The 21,183-nt window shown below is 36.6% G+C and overlaps 1 non-coding gene and 2 pseudogenes across 1 annotated transcript; 1 reads left to right on the forward strand and 2 right to left on the reverse strand.

Moving 5' to 3' along the window:
• The first annotated feature begins 892 nt into the window (after window positions 1-892).
• Window positions 893-1,000, forward strand: LOC130938167 (small nucleolar RNA R71). The gene has a single exon (XR_009069342.1). It is a non-coding gene; the product is annotated as a small nucleolar RNA R71 (small nucleolar RNA).
• A 14,181-nt stretch (window positions 1,001-15,181) lies between these two features.
• On the reverse strand, window positions 15,182-16,475 carry LOC130933946 (cellulose synthase A catalytic subunit 8 [UDP-forming]-like; annotated as a pseudogene).
• A 73-nt stretch (window positions 16,476-16,548) lies between these two features.
• LOC130933947 (zinc finger transcription factor YY1-like) lies at window positions 16,549-18,078 on the reverse strand (annotated as a pseudogene).
• Between the last annotated feature and the right edge of the window lie 3,105 nt (window positions 18,079-21,183).

Here is a 21,183-nt window from a genome sequence, read left to right on the forward strand (position 1 = left end):
TCTATGGTCTCTATATGGGCCTCAGATTCCCGTGGGTCCTCAATAGGGAACTCCTTCTTGCTTGAGAGACGTCCCATGAGGTCTTCCTCATTGGGATTCACATCCTCTCCTTCCTCTCTAGGTTCGGCCATATTGATTATATCAATGGCCTTGCACTCTCTTTTTGGATTTTCTTCAGTATTGCTTGGAAGAGTACTAGGAGGGGTTTCAGTAATTTTCTTACTCAGCTGGCCCACTTGTGCCTCCAGATTTCTGATGGAGGACCTTGTTTCATTCATGAAACTTAAAGTGGCCTTAGACAGATCAGAGACTAAATTTGCTAAGTTATTGGTATTCTGTTCATAATTCTCTGTCTGTTGCTGAGAAGATGATGGATAAGGCTTGATATTGCTGAGCCTATTTATTCCACCATTATTAAAGACTTGTTGAGGCTTTTTTGATCCTTTTATGAGAAATTTGGATGATTTCTCCATGATAAAATATAGGTGTTTCTATAAGGTTCACCCATATAATTTACCTCTGCCATTGCAGGGTTTTCAGGATCATAAGCTTCTTCTTCAGAAGATGCCTCTTTAGTGCTGTTCGATGCATTTTGCCATCCATTCAGACTTTGAGAAATCATGTTGACTTGATGAGTCAACATTTTGTTCTGAGCCAATATGGCATTCAGAGCATCAATTTCAAGAACTTCCTTCCTTTGAGGCGTCCCATTATTCACGGAATTCCTCTCAGAAGTGTACATGAACTAGTTATTTGCAACCATGTCAATAAGTTCTTGAGCTTCTGCAGGCATTTTCTTTAGGTGAATGGATCCACCTGCAGAATGGTCCAGTGACATCTTAGAGAACTTAGACAGACCATAATAGAATATATTCGGAATGGTCCATTCTGAAAGCATGTCAGAAGGACACCTTTTGGTCATCTGCTTGTATCTTTCCCAAGCTTCATAGAGGGATTCATCATCTTTTTGTTTGAATGTCTGAACATCCAATCTAAGCTTGCTCAGCTTTTGAGGAGGAAAGAATTTAGCCAAGAAGGCCGTGACCAGCTTATCCCAGGAGTCCATGCTATCCTTAGGTTGTGAATCCAACCATGTTCTAGCTCTGTCTCTTACAGCAAAAGGGAAAAGCATGAGCCTGTAGACTTCAGGATCTACTCCATTCGTCTTTACAGTCTCACAGATCTACAAGAACTCAGTTAAAAACTGATAGGGATCTTCTGATGGAAGTCCATAAAACTTGCAGTTTTGTTGTATTAGAGCAACTAGTTGAGGTTTCAGCTCAAAATTGTTTGCTCCAATGGTAGGAATTGAGATGCTTCTTCCATCAAACTTGGAAGTAGGTGTAGTATAATCATCAAGCATCCTTCTTGCACTATTGTTGTTGGGTTCGGCTGCCATCTCCTTCTCTTGTTCGAAAATTTCAATAAGGTTGTCTCTGGATTGTTATAATTTAACTTCTCTTAGTTTCCTCTTCATAGTTCTTTTAGGTTCTGGATCAGCTTTAACAAGAATGCCTTTCTCCTTGTTCCTGCTCATATGAGAAAGAAGGGAACAGAAAAAAGAGAAGGAATAAGAAGAATGGAGAATCCAAACACAAGGGTAAGGATAGAGGTAGTGATTTGAGATGAAGAGAAGTGTTAGTGAATAAATAAATAAATAGAAGAAGAGGAGAGGGAAGGAGTTTCGAAAATAAATTTTGAAAAAGTAGTTAGTGATTATAGAAAATTAAAGGTGAGATAGAATTAAAATTAAAATTTAAAACAATTAGTTAATTTAAAAAGAATTTTGAAAAAGGGATGAGATATTTTTGAAAAGTAGAGAGGGAAAAGTAGTTAGGTGGTTTTGAAAAAGATAAGAAACAAACAAAAAGTTAATTAGTTAGTTGAAAAAGATATCAAAATCAAATTTTAAAAAGATAAGAAGATAAGAAGTTAAGAAGTTAGAAAAGATATTTTAAAATCAAATTTTTGAAAAAGATAAAATTTTGAAAAAGATATGATATAAAAGACATGATTAAAAAGATATGGTTGGAAAAGATTTAATTTTTAAAATTAAAATTAATTACTTAACTAACAAGAAACTAAAAGATAAGATTCTAGAATTTAAAGATTGAACCTTTTCTTAACAAGAAAGTAACAAACTTCAAATTTTTGAATCAATCATATTAATTGGTAGCATAATTTTCGAAAATAAAGATAAAATTAAGAAAAAGATTTTTGAAAAATATTTTAAAGAATTTTCAAAAATTAATAAGAAAAATGAAAAAGATTTAATTTTTGAAAAAGTTTTAAAAAGATAAGATTTTTAAAATTTTGAAAATTTGGCTTGACTTACAAGAAACAACTAATTTTAAAAATTTTTGACTAAGTCAACCCAAATTTTTGAAATTTTGAGAGAAGAAAGGAAAAGATATATTTTTTTATTTTTGAATTTTTAATGATGAGAGAGAAAAACATAAAAATGACCCAAAACATGAAGATTTTGGATCAAAACACATGATACATGCAAGAATACTATGAATGTCAAGATGAACACCAAGAATACTTTGAAGATCATGATGAACATCAAGAACATTTTTTTGAAAATTTTTTTATGCAAAGAAAACATGCAAGACACTAAACTTAGAAATCTTTAATGCATGGACACTATGAATGCAAAAATGCATATGAAAAACAATAAAAGACACAAAACAAGAAAACATCAAGATCAAACAAGAAGACTTACCAAGAACAACTTGAAGATCATGAAGAACACTATGAATGCATGAATTTTCAAAAATTGCAAGAACAAGATGAATATGCAATTGACACCAAACTTATAACTTGACTCAAGACTCAAACAAGAAACACAAAATATTTTTGGTTTTTTATGATCTTATGATTTTTTTGGATTTTCTTTTAATTTTTTCGAAAAACATATAGAAAAAAAAGAAAATAAGAAATCCAAAATTTTTAATAAGAATTCCAGGAATCTTTCAATATTAGCCTAAAGCTCCAATCCATGGGTTGGGCATGGCTTAATAGCCAGCCAGCTTTAGAAGATATAAATCAGGCATGTAACAACTGATATTCCAATTAACTTACCTCTATGCTGATGGTTTTGAAGCCTCAATCCAATTGAGTTACACATGACTTTACAGCCAGCCAAGCTTCAACATACTTTATGAAATACTAGAATTCATTCTTAAAAATTTTGAATAATTTTTCGAAAACAAAGAAAAAATTTTGAAAAATATTTTTGAAAACTTTTTGAAAAGAAAAATAAAAAGAAAATTACCTAATCTGAGCAACAAGACGAACCGTCAGTTGTCCATACTCGAACAATCCCCGGCAACGGCGCCAAAAACTTTGTGCACAAAATTGTGATCATCAACAATGGCCCCAATAACTTGGTAGGGCTCTCAAACGTGAATCACACTTAGTCATAACTCCGTACAACTAACCAGCAAGTGCACTGGGTCGTCCAAGTAATACCTTACGTGAGTAAGGGTCGATCCCACGGAGATTGTTGGTATGAAGCAAGCTACGGTCATCTTGTAAATCTCAGTTAGGTAGATAATAAATGTTATGGAGTTTTTGAATATTAAATAAATAAACAGAAAATAAAGATAGAGTTACTCATGTAATTCAATGGTGGGAATTTCAGATAAGTGTGTGGAGGTGCTTGTCCCTGTTGGATCTCTGCTTTCCTACTGTCTTCCTTCAATCCTTCTTATTCCTTTCCATGGCAAGCTGTATGTAGGGCATCACTGTTATCAATGGCTACATCCCATCCTCTCAGTTAAAATGGTCCAAATTCTCTGTCACGGCACGGCTAATCATCTGTCGGTTCTCGATCATGTTGGAATAGAATCCCTTGATTCTTTTGCGTTTGTCATCACGCCCAACAATCGCGAGTTTGAAGCTCGTCACAGTCATTCAATCCTGGAATCCTACTCGGAATACCATAGATAAGGTTTAGACTTTCCGGATTTTCATGAATGCTGCCATCAATTCTAGCTTATACCACGAAGATTCTGATTAAGGAATCTAAGAGATATGCGCACGGTCTAAGGTAGAACGGAAGTTGTTGTCAGTCACGCATTCATAGGTGAGAATGATAATGAGTGTCACGGATCATCACATTCATCATGTTGAAGTGCAATGAATATCCTAGAATAAGAACAAGCGGAATTGAATAGAAAATAGTAGTAATTGCATTGAAACTTGAGGTACAGCAGAGCTCCACACCCTTAATCTATGGTGTGTAGAAACTCCACCATTAAAAATACATAAGTGATGAAGGTCCAGGCATGGCAGAATGGCCAGCCCCCAAACGTGATCAAAAGATCAAAAAATACAATCAAAGACTAGACAATCAAAGACATATAATACACTAGTAAAAAGTTCTATTTATACTAAACTAGCTACTAGGGTTTACAGAAGTAAGTAATTGATGCATAAATCCACTTCCGGGGCCCACTTGGTGTATGTTTGGGCTGAGCTTGATCTTTACACGAGCTGAGGCTTATCTTGGACTTGAATGCCAAGTTGTAACGTGTTTTTGGCGTTCAACTCTGGTTTGTGACGTGTTTCTGGCGTTTGACTCCAGAATGCAGCATAGAGCTGGCGTTGAGCGCCAGTTTACTCGTCAAATCTCGAATAAAGTAAGGACTATTATATATTGCTGGAAAGCTCTGAATGTCTAATTTCCAAAGCCATTGAGAGAGCACCATTTGAAGTTTTGTAGCTCCAGAAAATCTATTTCGAGTGCAGGGAGGTCAGAATCCAACAGCATCAGCAGTCTTTTGTCAGCCTTTTATCAGAGTTTTGCTCAGATCCCTCAATTTCAGCCAGAAATTACCTGAAATCATAGAAAAACACACAAACTCATAGTAAAGTCCAGAAATATGAATTTAGCATAAAAACTATTGAAAACATCCCTAAAAGTAGCTAGATCCTACTAAAAACTACCTAATAACAATGCCAAAAAGCGTATAAATTATCCGCTCATCATACAACATTCATATAAAGCTTGTAGATCAATCGGGCTTCGCGCCAAATCTTTCTGAACCTGCCACTGAAAAAGAAAGTCTGTAGGGGGTGAGAACCTAACCACATGGTCTCACCACAGAATTTCATAATTGTCATAAGAAGATATTTAGAGAAAAATCTATTTTCAAGTTCAGTGATTATTGTTGTCTTATGAATCTTTTGAAAACTGACGGTTTAACTACCCAAAAATCCAAAACCTCTTTAAAAGAAATCAGTTAATTATCCAGAAATCCAAACTTACTTTTCTTATAAAAGAATCTTAAAAGTTTCCTAATAGTATGAATGACCAACCTGTTCCAAACATAGGTTCATTAAGTCTATGCTGAACCAGCATGATATTTCTTACTTTTCTAAATCTTAATCAGAAAACAACCACGAAATCAATCAACACTATCATCAATTCAGCACCAATACTCAATCAACAAAGTACCACACCAGAGCAAATATAGGCAAAATAGACAAGGAAAGCACAGGTATAGATAGTAGTTACAACACATAATTTAGATAGCAGTTAATAATAGTTATACAATTAGGCAAACTAAAACATATTCACACTCAAACAAAGCATGGAAATGCATATGATGCAAGTCTGCCCTATAGCTAATGAGCTCATCTATCGGTTATACAGCCAGCCCGACATGTCCTAGTAGCTAACCATTGGACAGTCCTTCTGTATGCGCATCCCCAAGCTCAATAATATCCATGAAAAAATTCCCAAGCTCATCCATGGGAAGAGACAAAGCCCTAAGCTCAAATTTATATATATATATATATATATATATATGCATGCCCATTGGAGAACTCGGGGAGTTAAAGTGCGCGGTCACATCTTACATACAGAGGGTCAACAATTTGTCTCAATTTTGTAAGTCTCATATATTTTTAATTCATTATCATCATCAATTCAATATCCACATTCATTCAAAAATTATACTTTAAAATTATTCCTCATCATCCTTCATTCAACTTCAATCATCATCATCCATCCTCCCATTCCGTTCATCAATAATTCCAATTCAAAACATAATTAATTCTTTTCTAAATAAATCAAACTTAAAACATATAATCTTTAAAACCAAATCTTTTTAAATAATCACCATTTCTATTCTTAACTCATGGCATCAAACTCATTAATTCCTAGGCAATACCAGTAGCGACAGTCAAAGTTCACAGCAATGATGACTTGTCACAAGAAACGAAGCAGGATTACACCACAGCAGCTTCTATTTTAATCATACAATTTTCAAAACTCGACCCTAGAATGTTAACATCATGAAATTCTCAATAATCTATAGCAGAATAATAACGGTAAGGGGTTCAAAGCAAGAATAACTTATTGTAGCTAAAGAGAAATAAAGCAACGGATTTTGGGATTAATTTGGGTTTGGTTAATTTTAATCAAATTAGGTTATAGAGTATTAATTTGAAATATAATTTAATTTCTCAAAATCACTTTAAGAATATTATTTGTTGTATTAAGTATTCTAATTTAAAATATAAGATAATATAATTAATCTATTTTATTCGTAAAACTTAAAGTGTTAAATTTCAAAAAATATCAATTTAAATCAAATCATATAAAATTATTATTATTTTACAATTATTAAGCTTTATAATTTTAAATATAGAAAATTATTCAATAATTATAAAATTAAATGAAATTTTCAATTTAATCATCGAAACTTGTTTTAATTACTCTTAATAAAATAATCTCTGAAAATAAAGTCTTTAATGAATAATTAATTCGAAATTGGCTCATAATAAGATTTTTCAAAAGTTCTGGATCTTACAGAGTTTGTCTCTAATTAGCGACTACATTTTAGTCTATTTCTTTTATAGAATCAGCTTTTACTTTAGTGATGGATTTGCAACTATCTATTCGGTAGCTAAAAAAATTTCTTATGAATTAGCGACTGTTATGTTTGCCTCACTTATTTATGACTTGTAATTAGTGAGGAAAGCATTAGTTACTAGGCAGTAGCTAATCCGTCATAAATTATATTTTGCGTCGGATTAGCGATGATTTTACAATTACTTTTGTGGTAGCTAATCGGCGATATTCTTATAGTGAAGATAAAAAAGGAAAGAGTAGAGAGAAAGACACCATTATATATCATGGTTTAACCTCAAAGTGCAATAAGGTCTCTATCCAGTGTCTACCATAATAATAGAAAAATCTTATTTTATCAATTTTAAGATTATAATCACCAATGCCAAAACCAAGACAAAGACAAACAAACCAAATTGGTTCTACGTCAAATGAAGCAACAATTTCGTGCTTCACAACCAGACGCAAGACAAAAGAAATCACCAAGACCAAACAAATACACCAATGACAAAAACTCAAACTGAATCGGAAATTGTTTTGGCTTTTCTTCCTAGTTACGTTCATGACTTTTTAATCATAGACTTTTTCAAATAATCTCTCTCAAAATCACAAGAATTTTTCTCTTTATGAAAAAAAGACTCAAACAAAAGCAGATATATTAAATTGAGACCAAAATAAAGAGGAATGACATTCAAATGTGTAGTGTATGGTTTCTAAATTTTTTCTTAAAGGCTCATCTTCTTTTTATAGTAAAAGCTAAAGTATTATGATTCACTAGCAGTTGCTGTCCATTCATCCCCATTATTGTCATGATTGTTTCTTTTCTATTTGTAGTAGCAATCATTTCCATATGAACCTGATATCTTTTCTCTTAATATTTGATACTTTCCAATAATAATCAAATCAGTATTTGAACCACTAACGATCTTGAAACTTTATAGCACATTCAATCAAATCACAAATTATAATCAATCTACAGTTAACTACAATTAACCAACCAAATACTTGTAATCACAATAAATAATATAATCTATTTTCAAATTCAACAATCTCCTCCTTGATTACAAACATTTTAAAATAGAGAGCATTTAAATAAGAGGAATAATAATAGGATAACTTCGCTTACACACTACAAGAAAACAACTCTATTGCCACGCTTTTAAAGCGTGGCAAAAAGCTGAAAAAAGCGTTGCGATAGCTTTTTGCCATGCTTTTTGAGCTACCGCCACGCTTTTGAAAGGATCACGTCTACAAGCGTGGCGGTTGCTCTATCGCCACGCTTTTGGTGACCTATCGCCACATTTTCTTTGCCACACTTTTTACAGATTGCCATGCTTAAAAGTGTGGCCATATGTGGGAGATATGGCCACAATTTTAAAGTGTGGCAATAAAGGGAGATATGGCCATGCTTTATAAGCGGGGCAATAGAGGGAGACATGGCCACGCTTTTATAGTGTGGCAATAGAGGGAGATGCGGCCACGCTTTTAAAGCATGGCAATAGCCTTATCAAATTAAAAAAAAATTCTTTTTCTAACTTTACCTTCATCATTGCACAATATAAATTTTTAGTCCTTTTTTTATTACCAAACTAATAAATATAGTATGCATTTTTATTACAAGACAAATCAAACAATAGTTAGTGACATATATAATTTTTGCTATAATTGTTTTATACATTAAAATATAAAATATATCTCTCACTCACTCACTCTCTCTCTCTTTCAATTCAATTCAATTCTATGCTTTCAGGTTTCAGCAAAATAGGGTATTTAAGGAATCAGAGTAACGGATCCACTACACTATGTTAAATAATTAAACTTAATTAGTTATTTTTTTAAGAAAACAGTAGAATCAAGTTCTTCACTCTTTCCCTAATCTCCCTAAGATTAAAAATAGCAGCATGAAGTTCTTCCCTTTTTGCATCTTTATAAAGCTCAGAGACATATTTTTTGGCCTTCTTTGAGGAACAGCAACAACAGCATGATGAAGAAGATCTTGGTAAGTTGGGCATGGAAGGTGGACTATAACCATAAAGAGCTTGTCTATTGAAAACACATCCAATTCCCACATACATAGGTCCTTGAATTCCATCAAGTCATTTCATGTTAACTGGTGCACGTAAATTGTGATCATCAATAATGGCGCCAATAGACTTGGAGCTCTCAAACGTGAACCACACTTTGTCACAACTTTGCACAACTAACCAGTAACTGCACTGGGTCGTCCAAGTAATACCTTATGTGAGTAAGGGTCGATCCCACGGAGATTGTTCGTATGAAGCAAGCTATGGTCATCTTGTAAATCTCAGTTAGGCGGATTCAAATGGTTATAATGGTTTTCGAAAATATAAAGATAAATAAAGCATAAAATAAAGATAGAGATACTTTTGTAATTCATTGGTGAGAATTTTAGATAAGTGTATGGAGATGCTTATCCCTTCTAAATCTCTGCTTTCCTACTGCTTTCATCCAATCCTTCATACTCCTTTCCATGGCAAGCTGTATGTAGGGCATCACCGTTGTCAATGGCTACTTTCCATCCTCTCAGTGAAAATGGTCCAAATGCTTGTTACAGCATGACTAATCATCTGTCAGTTCTCGATCATATCGGAATAGAATCCAGTGATTCTTTTGCGTCTATCACTACGCCCAACACTCACGAGTTTGAAGATCGTCAAAGTCATTCAATCCCTGAATCCTACTCGGAATACCACAGACAAGGTTTAGACTTTCCAGATTCTCAAGAATGCTGCCAATGGATTCTAGCTTATACCACGAAGACTCTGATCTCACGGAATAGAAGGCTCGGTTGTTAGGAGAGGGAAACCATGCATCGTGCATCAGGAATCCAAGAGATACACACTATAGCTCTCGCTTGTAGAACGGAGGTGGTTGTCAGGCACGCGTTCATAAGGATGGATGATGATGAGTGTCAGGAATCATCACATCCATCAAGTTGAAGTACGAATAGTATCTTAGAACAAGAATAAGCTGAATTGAATAGAAAATAGTAGTAATTGCATTAATACTCGAGGTACAGCAGAGCTCCACACCTTAATCTATGGTGTGTAGAATCTCCACCGTTGAAAATACATAAGTGATGGTCCAGGCATGGCCGAGAGGCCAGCCTCCAAAACGTGATCAATAGTCTCCTAAGATGAACAACTAATTAAAACTGAGACCAAAGATGTCTAATACAATAGTAAAATGTCCTATTTATACTAGACTAGTTACTAAGGTTTACAGAAATAAGTATTAGTGCAGAAATCCACTTTCGGGGCCCACTTTGGTGTGTTCTTGGGCTGAGCTTGAGCTTTACACGTGTAGAGGCTTCTTTTGGAGTTAAACCCCAAGTTGTAACGTTTGTTTGGCGTTTAACTCTAGTTTGTGACGTGTTTCTGGCGTTTTACTCCAGAATGCAGCATGGAACTGGCATTGAACGCCAGTTTGTGTCATCTAAGCTCGAACAAAGTATGGACTATTATATATTGCTAGAAAGCCCTGGATGTCTACTTTCCAACGCAGTTGAGAGTGCGCCATTTGGAGTTCTGTAGCTCCAGAAAATCCATTTCGAGTACAGAATCCAACAGTATCAGCAGTCCTTTTTTAGCCTGAATCAGATTTTTACTCAGGTCCCTCAATTTTAGCCAGAAAATACCTGGATCACAGAAAAAAACACAAACTCATAGTAAAGTCTAGAAATGTGAATTTTGCATAAAAACTAATAAAAACATACCTAAAAGTAGCTAGATTCTACTAAAAACTACCTAAAAATAATGCCAAAAAGCATAAAAATTATCCGCTCATCACAACACCCAACTTAAATTGTTGCTTGTCCCCAAGCAACTGAAAATCAAATAGGATAAAAAGAAGAGAATATACTATAAATCTCAAAATATCAATGAAAATTAGTTCTAATTAGATGAGCGGGACTTGTAGCTTTTTGCTTTTGAACAGTTTTGGCATCTCACTTTATCCTTTGAAGTTTAGAATGATTGGCATCCATAGAAACTCAGAGTTCAAATAGTGTTATTGATTCTCGTAGTTAAGTATGTTGATTCTTGAACACAGCTACTTTTATAAGTCTTGGCCGTGGCCATAAGCACTTTGTTTTCCAGTATTACCACCGGATACATAAATGCCACAGACACATGACTGGGTGAACCTTTTCAGATTGTGACTCAGCTTTGCTAAAGTCCCCAGTTAGAGGTGTCCAGAGCTCTTAAGCACACTCTTTTTGCTTTGGATCACGACTTTAACCACTCAGTCTCAAGCTTTTCACTTGGACCTGCATGCCACAAGCACATGGTTAGGGACAGCTTCATTAGCCGCTTAGGCCTGGATTTTCTTTCCTTGGGCACTCCTATCCATTGATGCTCAAAGCCTTGGATCCTTTTTACCCTTGCCTTTTGGTTTTAAGGGCTATTGGCTTTTTCTGCTTGCTTTTTCTTTTTCTTTTATAATTTTTTTCGCCATTTTTTTTGCAAGCTTTTGTTATTCACTGCTTTTTCTTGCTTCAAGAATCAATTTTATGATTTTTCATATTATCAATAACATTTCTCTTTTTCATTATTCTTTCAAGAGCTAACAATTGTAACATTCATAAACAACAAGATAAAAAATATGCATTGTTCAAGCATTCATTCATAAAACAGAAAGTATTGTCACCACGTCAATATAATTAAACCAATTTCAAGGATGAATTTGAAACTCATGTACTTCTTGTTCTTTTGTATTAAAAACATTTTTCATTTAAGAAAGGTGAAGGATTCATGGAATTATTCATAGCCTTAAGACATAGTTACTAGACACTAATGATCATGTCATGAATACACAAACATAGACAAACATGAAGCTCAAAAAACCGAAAAACAGAGAGATAAGAACAAGGAAGTTAAGGAATGAGTCCACCTTAGTGATGGTGGCGCCTTCTTCTTGAAGGACCAATGGTGTTCTTGAGCTCCTCTATGTCTCTTCCTTGCCTTTGTTGCTCCTCCCTCATAGCTCTTTGATCTTCTCTAATCTCATTGAGGATGATAGAGTGCTATTGGTGTTCCACCCTTAATTGGTTCATGTCATGACTCAATCTTTCTAGAGAAGTGTTGAGTTGTTCCCAATAGTTGTTTGGAGGAAAATGCATCCCTTGAGGCATCCCAGGAATTTCTTGATCATGAGCTTCCTCATGCGTTTCTTGAGATCCATGAATGGGCTCTCTTGTTTGCTCCATCCTCTTCTTAGTGATAGGATTGTCCTCTTCAACGAGGATGTCTCCTTCTATGACAACTCCAGCTAAGTAGCATAGATGGCAAATGAGATGAGGAAAAGCTAGCCTTGCCAAGATGGAGGGCTTTTCGGCTACTTTGTACAGTTCTAGAAAGATGACTTCATGAACTTCTACTTCCTCTCCAATCATGATGCTATGGATCATGATGGCCCGATCCACAGTTGATTCGGATCGATTGCTAGTGGGGATGATGGAGCATTGGATAAACTCCAACCATCCTCTAGCCACAGGCTTAAGTTCCAGTCTTCTCAATTGAACCGGCTTGCCTTTTGAGTCTCTTTTTCATTGAGCTCCTTCCACACATATATCCATAAGGACTTGGTCTAACCTTTGATCAAAGTTGACCCTTCTAGTGTAGGGGCGTGCGTCTTCTTGCATCATAGGCAAGTTGAACGCCAACCTTATATTTTTCGGACTGAAATCTAAGTATTTCCCCCGAACCATTGTAAGCCAATTCTTTGAATTCAGGTTCATACTTTGATCATGGTTCCTAGTGATTCCGACTTGTTGAATGGGGTTGGTGAGAACTTCCCAACCTCTTTTTTGGATCTCATGTCAAATCTCCGGATACTCATTTTTCTTGAGCATGAAAGGGCCCTCAGGGATCACCTTCTTCTTGGCCACAACTTCATAGAAGTGGTCTTGATGGACCTTTGAGATGAATCTCTCCATCTCCCATGACTCAGAGGTGGAAGCTTTTGTCTTCCCTTTTCTCTTTCTAGAGGTTTCTCCGGCCTTAGGTGCCATAAATGGTTATGAAAAAACAAAAAAAGCTATGCTTTTACCACACCAAACTTAAAATGAAGAAAAAATAGAAGAAAAAGAGGAAGAAATAGAGGAGAGGGAGAGAGAGGTGTGTATTTGGCTAGGGGGAGAAGAGATGGTAGTGGGGTTCGGTCATTTAGGGTGGGTTTGGGTGGGAAAGAGATTTTGAATTTGAAGGTAGGTGGGGTTTATGGGGAAGAGAGGATGGAAGTGAGTGGTGAAGAGGTGATGGGGAAGAGTGATTGAGGTGATTGGAGAATGATGTTTGGGGAAGAGTGTTATGAAAAGGTGTGAGAAAGAGGGAGAAGGTAGGTGGGGATCCTGTGGGGTCCACAGATCCTGAGGTGTCAAGGATTTATCATCTCTGCACCAATTAAACATGTAAAATGCCCTCTATTTGCAATCCTGGCGTTTAATGCCAGACTGAAGCTTGTTTCTGGCGTTAAACGCCCAAATGTAGCATGTTTCTGGTGTTTAACGCCAGCCTGATGCTTGTTGCTGGCGTTAAACACCAGCTCTCCTCAGGGTGCAATCCTGGCATTTAAACGCCAGACAGCTGCTTGTTTCTGGCATTCAACGCCAGCTTCATGCTCTGTTATGGCGTTAAATGCCAGCCAGATGCTCCTTACTGGCGTTTAAGTGCCAGTAAGCTCTTCCTCCAGGGTGTGCTTTTTCTTCTGCTATCTTTGATTTTGTTTTTAATTTTTGCAATTGTTTTGTGACTCCACATGATCATAAAACTAATAAAATATAAGAGAACAATAGAAATATAGATAAATAAAAATTGGGTTGCCTTCCAATAAGCGCTTCTTTAATGTCAATAGCTTGACAGTGGGCTCTCATGGAGCCTCACAGATGTTCAGAGCATGATGAGGGCCTCCCAACACCAAACTTAGAGTTTGAATGTGGGGGCTTCTTAACACCAAACTTAGAGTTTGGTTGTGGCCTCCCAACACCAAACTTAGAGTTTGATTGTGGGGGCTCTGTTTAACTCCGTATTGAGAGAAGCTTTTCATGCTTCCTCTCCATGGTTGCAGAGGAAGATCTTTGAGCTTTAAACACAAGGTAGTCTCCATTCAATTGAAGGACTAACTCTCCTTTGTCAACATTAATCACAGCTCTTGCCATGGCTAGGAAGGGTCTTCCAAGGATGATGCATTCATCCTCATCCATCCTAGTGTCTATGATTATGAAATCAGTAGGGATGTAAAGGCCATTAACCTTCACTAACATGTCCTCTACCAATTTATAAGCTTGTCTTATTGACTTGTCTGCCATCTCTAATGAGAATGTGGCAGCCTGTACCTCAAAGATCCCTAGTTTCTCCATTACAGAGAGTGGCATAAGATTTATGCCTGACCCCAGGTCACATAGAGCCTTCTCAAAGGTCATGGTGCCTATGGTACAGGGTATTAAGAATTTACCAGGATCTTGTTTCTTTTGAGGTAGAGTTTGCTGAACCTATGTATCTAGTTCACTAATGAGCAAGGGAGGTTCACCTTCCTATGTCTCATTACCAAACAACTTGACATTCAGCTTTATGATGTCTCCTAGATATTGAGCAACTTGCTCTTCAGTTACGTCTTCATCCTTTTCAGAGGAAGAATAGTTCTCAGAGCTCATGAATGGCAGAAGGAGGTTTAATGGAATCTCTATGGTCTCTATATGAGCCTCAGATTCCTTTAGGTCCTCAATAGGGAACTCCTTCTTGTCTGGGAGACGTCCCATGAGGTCTTTCTTATTGGGATTCATGTCCTCCCCTTCCTCTCTAGGTTCGGCCATTTTGATTATGTCAATGGCCTTGCACTCTCTTTTTGGATTCTCTTCAGTATTGCTTGGGAGAGTACTAGAAGGAGTTTCAGTGATTTTCTTACTCAACTGGCCCACTTGTGCCTCCAAATTTCTGATGGAGGACCTTGTTTCACTCATGAAACTTAAAGTGGCCTTAGACAGATCAGAGACTATATTTGCTAAGCTAGAGGTGCTCTGCTTAGAATTCTTTGTCTGTTGCTGAGAAGATGATGGAAAAGGCTTGCTATTGCTGAGCCTATTTCTTCCACCATTATTAAAGCCTTGTTGAGGCTTCTGTTGATCCTTCCATGAGAAATTTGGATGATTTTTCCATGAGGGATTATAGGTGTTTCCATAGGTTTCACCCATGTAATTCACCTCTGCCATTGCAGGGTTCTCAGGATCATAAGCTTCTTCTTCAAAAGATGCCTCTATAGTACTGTTGGATGCATTTTGTCATCCATTCAGACTCAGAAAAATCATGTTGACTTGCTGAGACCCTCACCTATATAAATCCAAACAAGAATCAACAAGCCTAATGAAATCTCAATGATCTTAATAAGGATATGAAACATTAATCTAGACAAACTTTTAAGCATTCTTACCAATGCATTTTCAGCACCATCCTTTTTGTGATGTTGGTAACTTGGACTTTTCTCTTTGGAAACATACATCAGCCTTGGAAGTTCATTTCCTTCTATGTCATGTGCACCAGTGTCTCCAAGGAAAACCTACAAATAGCAAATAAGAGAAAAATCATTTGAATAAAGGACACTTTAAACTGGCAAAAATAATTTAGTCCTTGAAGTTAGGCATTTAACTCTGCCAATAGATTTGATTCAACAAATGGTGAATTGATATACCTGAATCATGCAAGGGTGATCGCGTGAGTTATTCCCGGGCCAAGGGGTTCCATCTTGCATTGTCCATCCTTCTTCTGGTGTTTTCTATGCCTTGGCTACCAAAGCATTGATTCTTACCTTATACTGCTCATAGTCTATCCAAAAGATAATCATGATTTATGAGATACTCCATTTGGATTTGGAAAAAGAACAATGTAATGTAATGTAATGAATACCTTCATAGCTCTACGTTCTTCATAAAAGAAGGTTGAATTTTGTCTTTAAGGTAGTCAATCTTCTGAGAGAAGAAGTGCTAAGGTGCTCGTGGCTCTATTAAGTACTGCTTGCAAAATGGAACCCACTTTCTTGAAAAATCACCTGTCTCTACAAGGGATTCAAATGTAAGCATTGCAGCACCATAATCAGATACATAACATGATGCTTTATCCACAGGGTAGTCCATAGCAAGAATAAAAAGCACTGTGTTAGCCGTGATCAATGGCGGTTCCTTCAATGGATCCACTGTACTGATAAAGAAATCCACAGCAGCAAGCTGAGATGGTTCACCCTCTCTTTCAAACCTGACATTCCAACATAGATCACATATGAGTTTTTATAATTAACATATCTCAATCAATCCATCGAACAACAAAATTCATATTTCAATTCCACTTAGTACTTATAATATGATCTGCATAATATAATATCAAATTAGTACTTTAAGGATTGTTTACATGAATTTAGTCCTTTTTATAATAAATTATGTCAATTTTTAGACTAACTAAATTAGGCAACAAAATTTTAATAGAACTAACTTGAAGTGAATTACATAGGAAGTGGAGGAGAGGGAGGAAGTGGTGCGGCAGATGTGGGAGGTTTACACCTACAACATCACTGCAAAGGTGCCGTAATTTTGGTCAGATGCATTCATGTTGCCTATGAACATTTGGTGAGTGATGTACCTTCAATTAGAGATGCTGCCATCTCAGAAATTGCTAAAATGTCTATCCAATTTCACAGTTTATAGCAGCGGCTCTCAATTCAGCTTCAATCTGAATCTCTAAGCTAACTTATTATGCAGAGTTGTTATGAAAATATTTTTAGCATGCTAGATTCATATGAAATCAAAATCTATAATAAGATTAAAATTGTAAATTTGCACAATGAAAATCTGTAAGCTGAATACCGTGTACAGTGAAGAAATACCATTCCAAATCTCTAGTATTCTGCTTCGACAATTCTAAAAAACCACATACAACATGATTTTTAGGATTCTAACAAAAGATAAAATAAAATAGTAAATGACTAATCAAGATACATACACAAACATAAACATAATATTATCCGTTCTGAAGAGTAATGCAGACTTTGAAGAAGTTTTGTCATCCATCAAAAATTGTCATACTAAAAATAGTACATGTAACAATAACCAGGGAAAAAAGAAGTCCTCATAAAATCAATACCTTACCATAGCCTTCATGAGGACATACAAAATCCATCTCCCATGTGTGAATGAGAAAATGTCTTTTCAACTTTGAGCTATCAAAAAATTTCTAAAACATAAACAATTTATCAATAGAACAGTATAAAGATAGAAGAGATGCATGTGTGTGTCCCAAATAACAAAATCAGTGCCTTTTTGCACCCTTCATAGTGACAAACAAATTGTCTCTCTCCATGAATGTGAGAATGTTTCCTCAATGCACCGGCATCAATGAACGTCATTCCATATCCTTCATAGCCGCAAAGAAAAAGCACTTCAGTAGTTGGATCTTGTTCCGGTTCAGGTACAACCGGTTCTTTTTCATTTTCCTGCAATAACTTCAAGGCATCCTCTAAGCAAAGTAAAACAAGAGAAATGTTAGGCAATAGTCACATCTATAAAAAGGTTGAATACTAGTTATAGAAGCTACATAAAAATGGAATAACAGCATAAGTTATAGTACTAACCACTCACCCATCTTAAGAGCTTGCATTTCCCCCAGTGGCTACAACATCTTGAGGAACCCTGGCAAGAACATTGCGCCAACAAATTCTACTTCCAGCAACAACAAAAATTACTCTGTGATATATTCAGCATCAAATTCTACTTACAGCAACAAATTCTACTTCTAGCAACAAATTCAGCTCATTGATAATTTTTAACAATAAATTAAAGTATAATAACTTTCAGCAACAAAAACTTAAACTCCAATTCTCCAAATATGATTGCCAACAAAACAAAATTAGCTGAATCATTATTTCACTAACAACCTAAACTTTCAATAGCAAATTCAAGATACAGTGATGATTTATAGCAATGAAATTGAAAAAGAAATAATAGAGCTGAAGGAAGATGAAACTCACCTGTCAAGGGACCAACTCACGGTGAAGGAAGCATTGATGGCTAAAGCAAGAATACGAGTTTGCGATGGTGTCAGAGTTTAACAGAGAAGCTTACGATAGTAACAGAGCACGACGAGCTTAAGTCCGAAACGGCCGCGAGAGAAGCGATATACCAGGGAGGGAGAGAGGTCGACGGCGAGACCAGCCATGAGAGAGGTGAGACTTAGTGTTGTTTGTTCTTCAGGAGTTATTTGGGTTAGGGGTTGTGAATGACGGAGAGTGAGAGAGTCTCAAAGCTTTTGGCCCAAGTTTTAGGGTTATTACGATTCAGGGGTTATTGGCTTTGAGGTTATTAGTTTTTTTAAAAAAAACCATTTGGCCAAGCGTGGCAGAAAAAAGTATGGCCGTATCTCTAACTAGATGCCACCCTCACAAAAGCATGGCCATTGACCCTTTTTGCCACGCTTTTGAAGCATGGCGGGAGAAAACGTGGCCAAATCTCTAATCAATCGCCACCCTCATAAAAGCATGGCCATTAACCCTTTTTGGCCATGCTTTAAAATCATGGCAAGAAAAATTCATGGCCATAAGCCTATTTTCTTGTAGTGACATTTGTAGAAAGATCTCCCCTTGAATCTAGATATTAAACTAGAGTTGTTCTGAATATGTGCTATGATGTCTTTCCGCTAAAAATTAGAGTGTAGTAGAAACACAAAAAGGAATAAACAATAGCAACTATATAAAATCAAGAGTGAAAAGTTGTAGCCAATAATCCAATATGACAATAAAACTAAATCATCCGATATAAACTTTGACAGCAATGAGAAGTCTCAATAATTTCAGCACTACCAAAATAAAACACAAATAACTTAAAACTTAAGTCTCTCTATTTCTATTTCTCCCTTTTTGTCATCAAAGGAGAAAATTAAGTACTTGCAATCATAGGTTAGAGACAATAAAACATAACTGTAGCAAATAAGTGTTTAAAGGATTACAATTATCCAAATAAAATCTTAAAATAAAGACAGTAGAAAAGTAGTGACTAGCATCACTAAGCATCAGTACTGGCAAAATTTTCTTCGTTATCTTCATCCTCATTATTAGAAAAATAGTGCTTAGAGGGTAGATCATTAATAATTTGCTTCAGAATATCAATCCTGCCTTTGGTCATTCTTAGATTAGAAACAACAATCCCATCCTTTCATCTTTGTTTAGCTATGTAAATCTGTTGTGGCCCCACATAATTACCTAACTCTTGAGCCAAGTCCTGCATGATTCCAGTGAGTTCGAAAAACTTGGAACCAATTAAGGACTGAGAATCCCTTGAGCTTCTAGCACCTTGGATAGCTAGCTTTTCCTTTCCTCTAGAATAGCATTGCCTTGCCTTGTCTTCTTAGCATAGCCTTACCTTCTTTCAAATAGGAATTACATTCTTCATAAATTTCATTAGTGAAATTATTATTATGTTGCTCAAATATCTTTGTAAGAAACATGCTATAGGAAAGAGCGATGTTGTGAAAGCTAGTTACATATTCATGCATGTGGCGAACCATATATAAGGTAGTAAAAAGATATTTGAATTTTATTGATCAAAGAAAATAAAATAAGAGTGTCATAGGAGGAACTCTTTTGAAAGGTTCTACTTTGTGGAATGATAATTGTAAGGTCCCATATTGGTTGGGGAGGGGAACGAAGCATGCCTTAGAAGGGTATGGATACCTCTCCCTAACATGACGCGTTTTGACGAGTGAGTGTGAGGGGTTTCGGCTATCATTCCTATCGTCAAAGGCAAAACCGTGAGGCCTTGTTTGCCAAAGCGGACAATATCGTGCTAGCGGGTGGCCTGGACTGTTATAAATGGTATCAGAGTCGGAGCCCGGATCGATGTGCCAACGAGGGCGCTGGACTCCCTTAGGGGGTGGATTGTAAGGTCCCACATCGGTTGGGAAGGGGAACGAATCATGCTTCATAAGGGTGTGGATACCTCTCCCTAGCATGACGCGTTTTGACGAGTGAGTGTGAGGGGTTTCGGCTATCATACCTATCGTCAAAGGCAAAACTGTGAGGCCTTGTGTGCCAAAGAGGACAATATCGTGCTAGTAGGTGGCCTGGACTGTTACAATAATGTCATTAACAACTCTTTGGAGGTTGACATGGACAAGATCTAAAGCATGGTGAGAAGGCATAAAGCCTTCACACGAAGGAATGCCAACACATATACTACACTCAACATTAGACAGAGACATATTAAGTTTCTCATCTACCCATTTTCTAGAAGTATAATCTTGAAGACCACAATAAAAAAACCCAAGAGCCTGATTTAGACTAGGGTGGTCAAGAACAATATTTTTTCCTTTTACAGTAGAAATGATTTTCTCTTTATAAAATTGATATTAGCATAGAATTCTTTTACTAATTAGGGAAAGATGGGACAACGAACATCAAACAAGGGTATCTGATGACAAGTCATCATATACCCATTTTTCAAGCTAATTTCACTTGTTTTGTTAGCATTTATGCACTTTCTTGCATCCTAAGTAAGTGATTTGGAGTGAAAATGCACAACTTCTTTAAATCAAGCAACCACCATGAAATTAATGTTAAATCATGAGGTTTAAGCTAATTTTAATTGAATTTTAATTGATTTATAAGCCTCTTGAATTTAGTGATACTTGGAGTGGTTGTTTTGGTTTATTATAGGTGAAGAAAAGAAAAGAAAAGGAAAAGCGTGGCCTAAGAAGTGTAGCCCAAGGAAAGGAAAGTGTGGCAAAAGAGAGAAGAAGCGTGCCGCATGCAAAGGGGGAGGCAACATTGCCCTCCACAAGGGCACACTGCCCTCTAGGAGGGCAACATAAGATGACCAAGCAAGGAAGGCAACTCTGCCCTGCCCACTACAAGGGCAGAGCACAAAATGTGCCTTGAGATCAAGAGGAAGAGAACCTTGTCCTGCCCTTGTGGAGGGCAGAATCGGGCTCTCCAAGGAAGAAATTCAAAGAAAAAATGTCACCCATGCATGCTAGAAGGATCGAACAAGGAACCATGAAGAGGCAAGGAACTAAGGTTGAGTGCCGTGCCAAGAAGCCAAGGAAATTAATTGAGCGTGTGCTCCAGCCAAGAATCGAACACGGGAGTGCAATTTGGAAACACTGCCCTGCCCTCCGCGAGGGCAGGGCAGCATTTGGTTGGCACACAACTTTGGCGCATCGAGAAATGATTCTGGCGCACCAATCCTCGTCCCTGGCAACACCAACGCGCACCACGCACAAGCTGGCAGCACCATATTTTTCTGCCCTGCCCTCCGCGCGGGCAGGGCA

The sequence above is a fragment of the Arachis stenosperma genome, chromosome 6, assembly GCF_014773155.1.
Source record: "Arachis stenosperma cultivar V10309 chromosome 6, arast.V10309.gnm1.PFL2, whole genome shotgun sequence".
Taxonomy (NCBI): domain Eukaryota; kingdom Viridiplantae; phylum Streptophyta; class Magnoliopsida; order Fabales; family Fabaceae; genus Arachis; species Arachis stenosperma.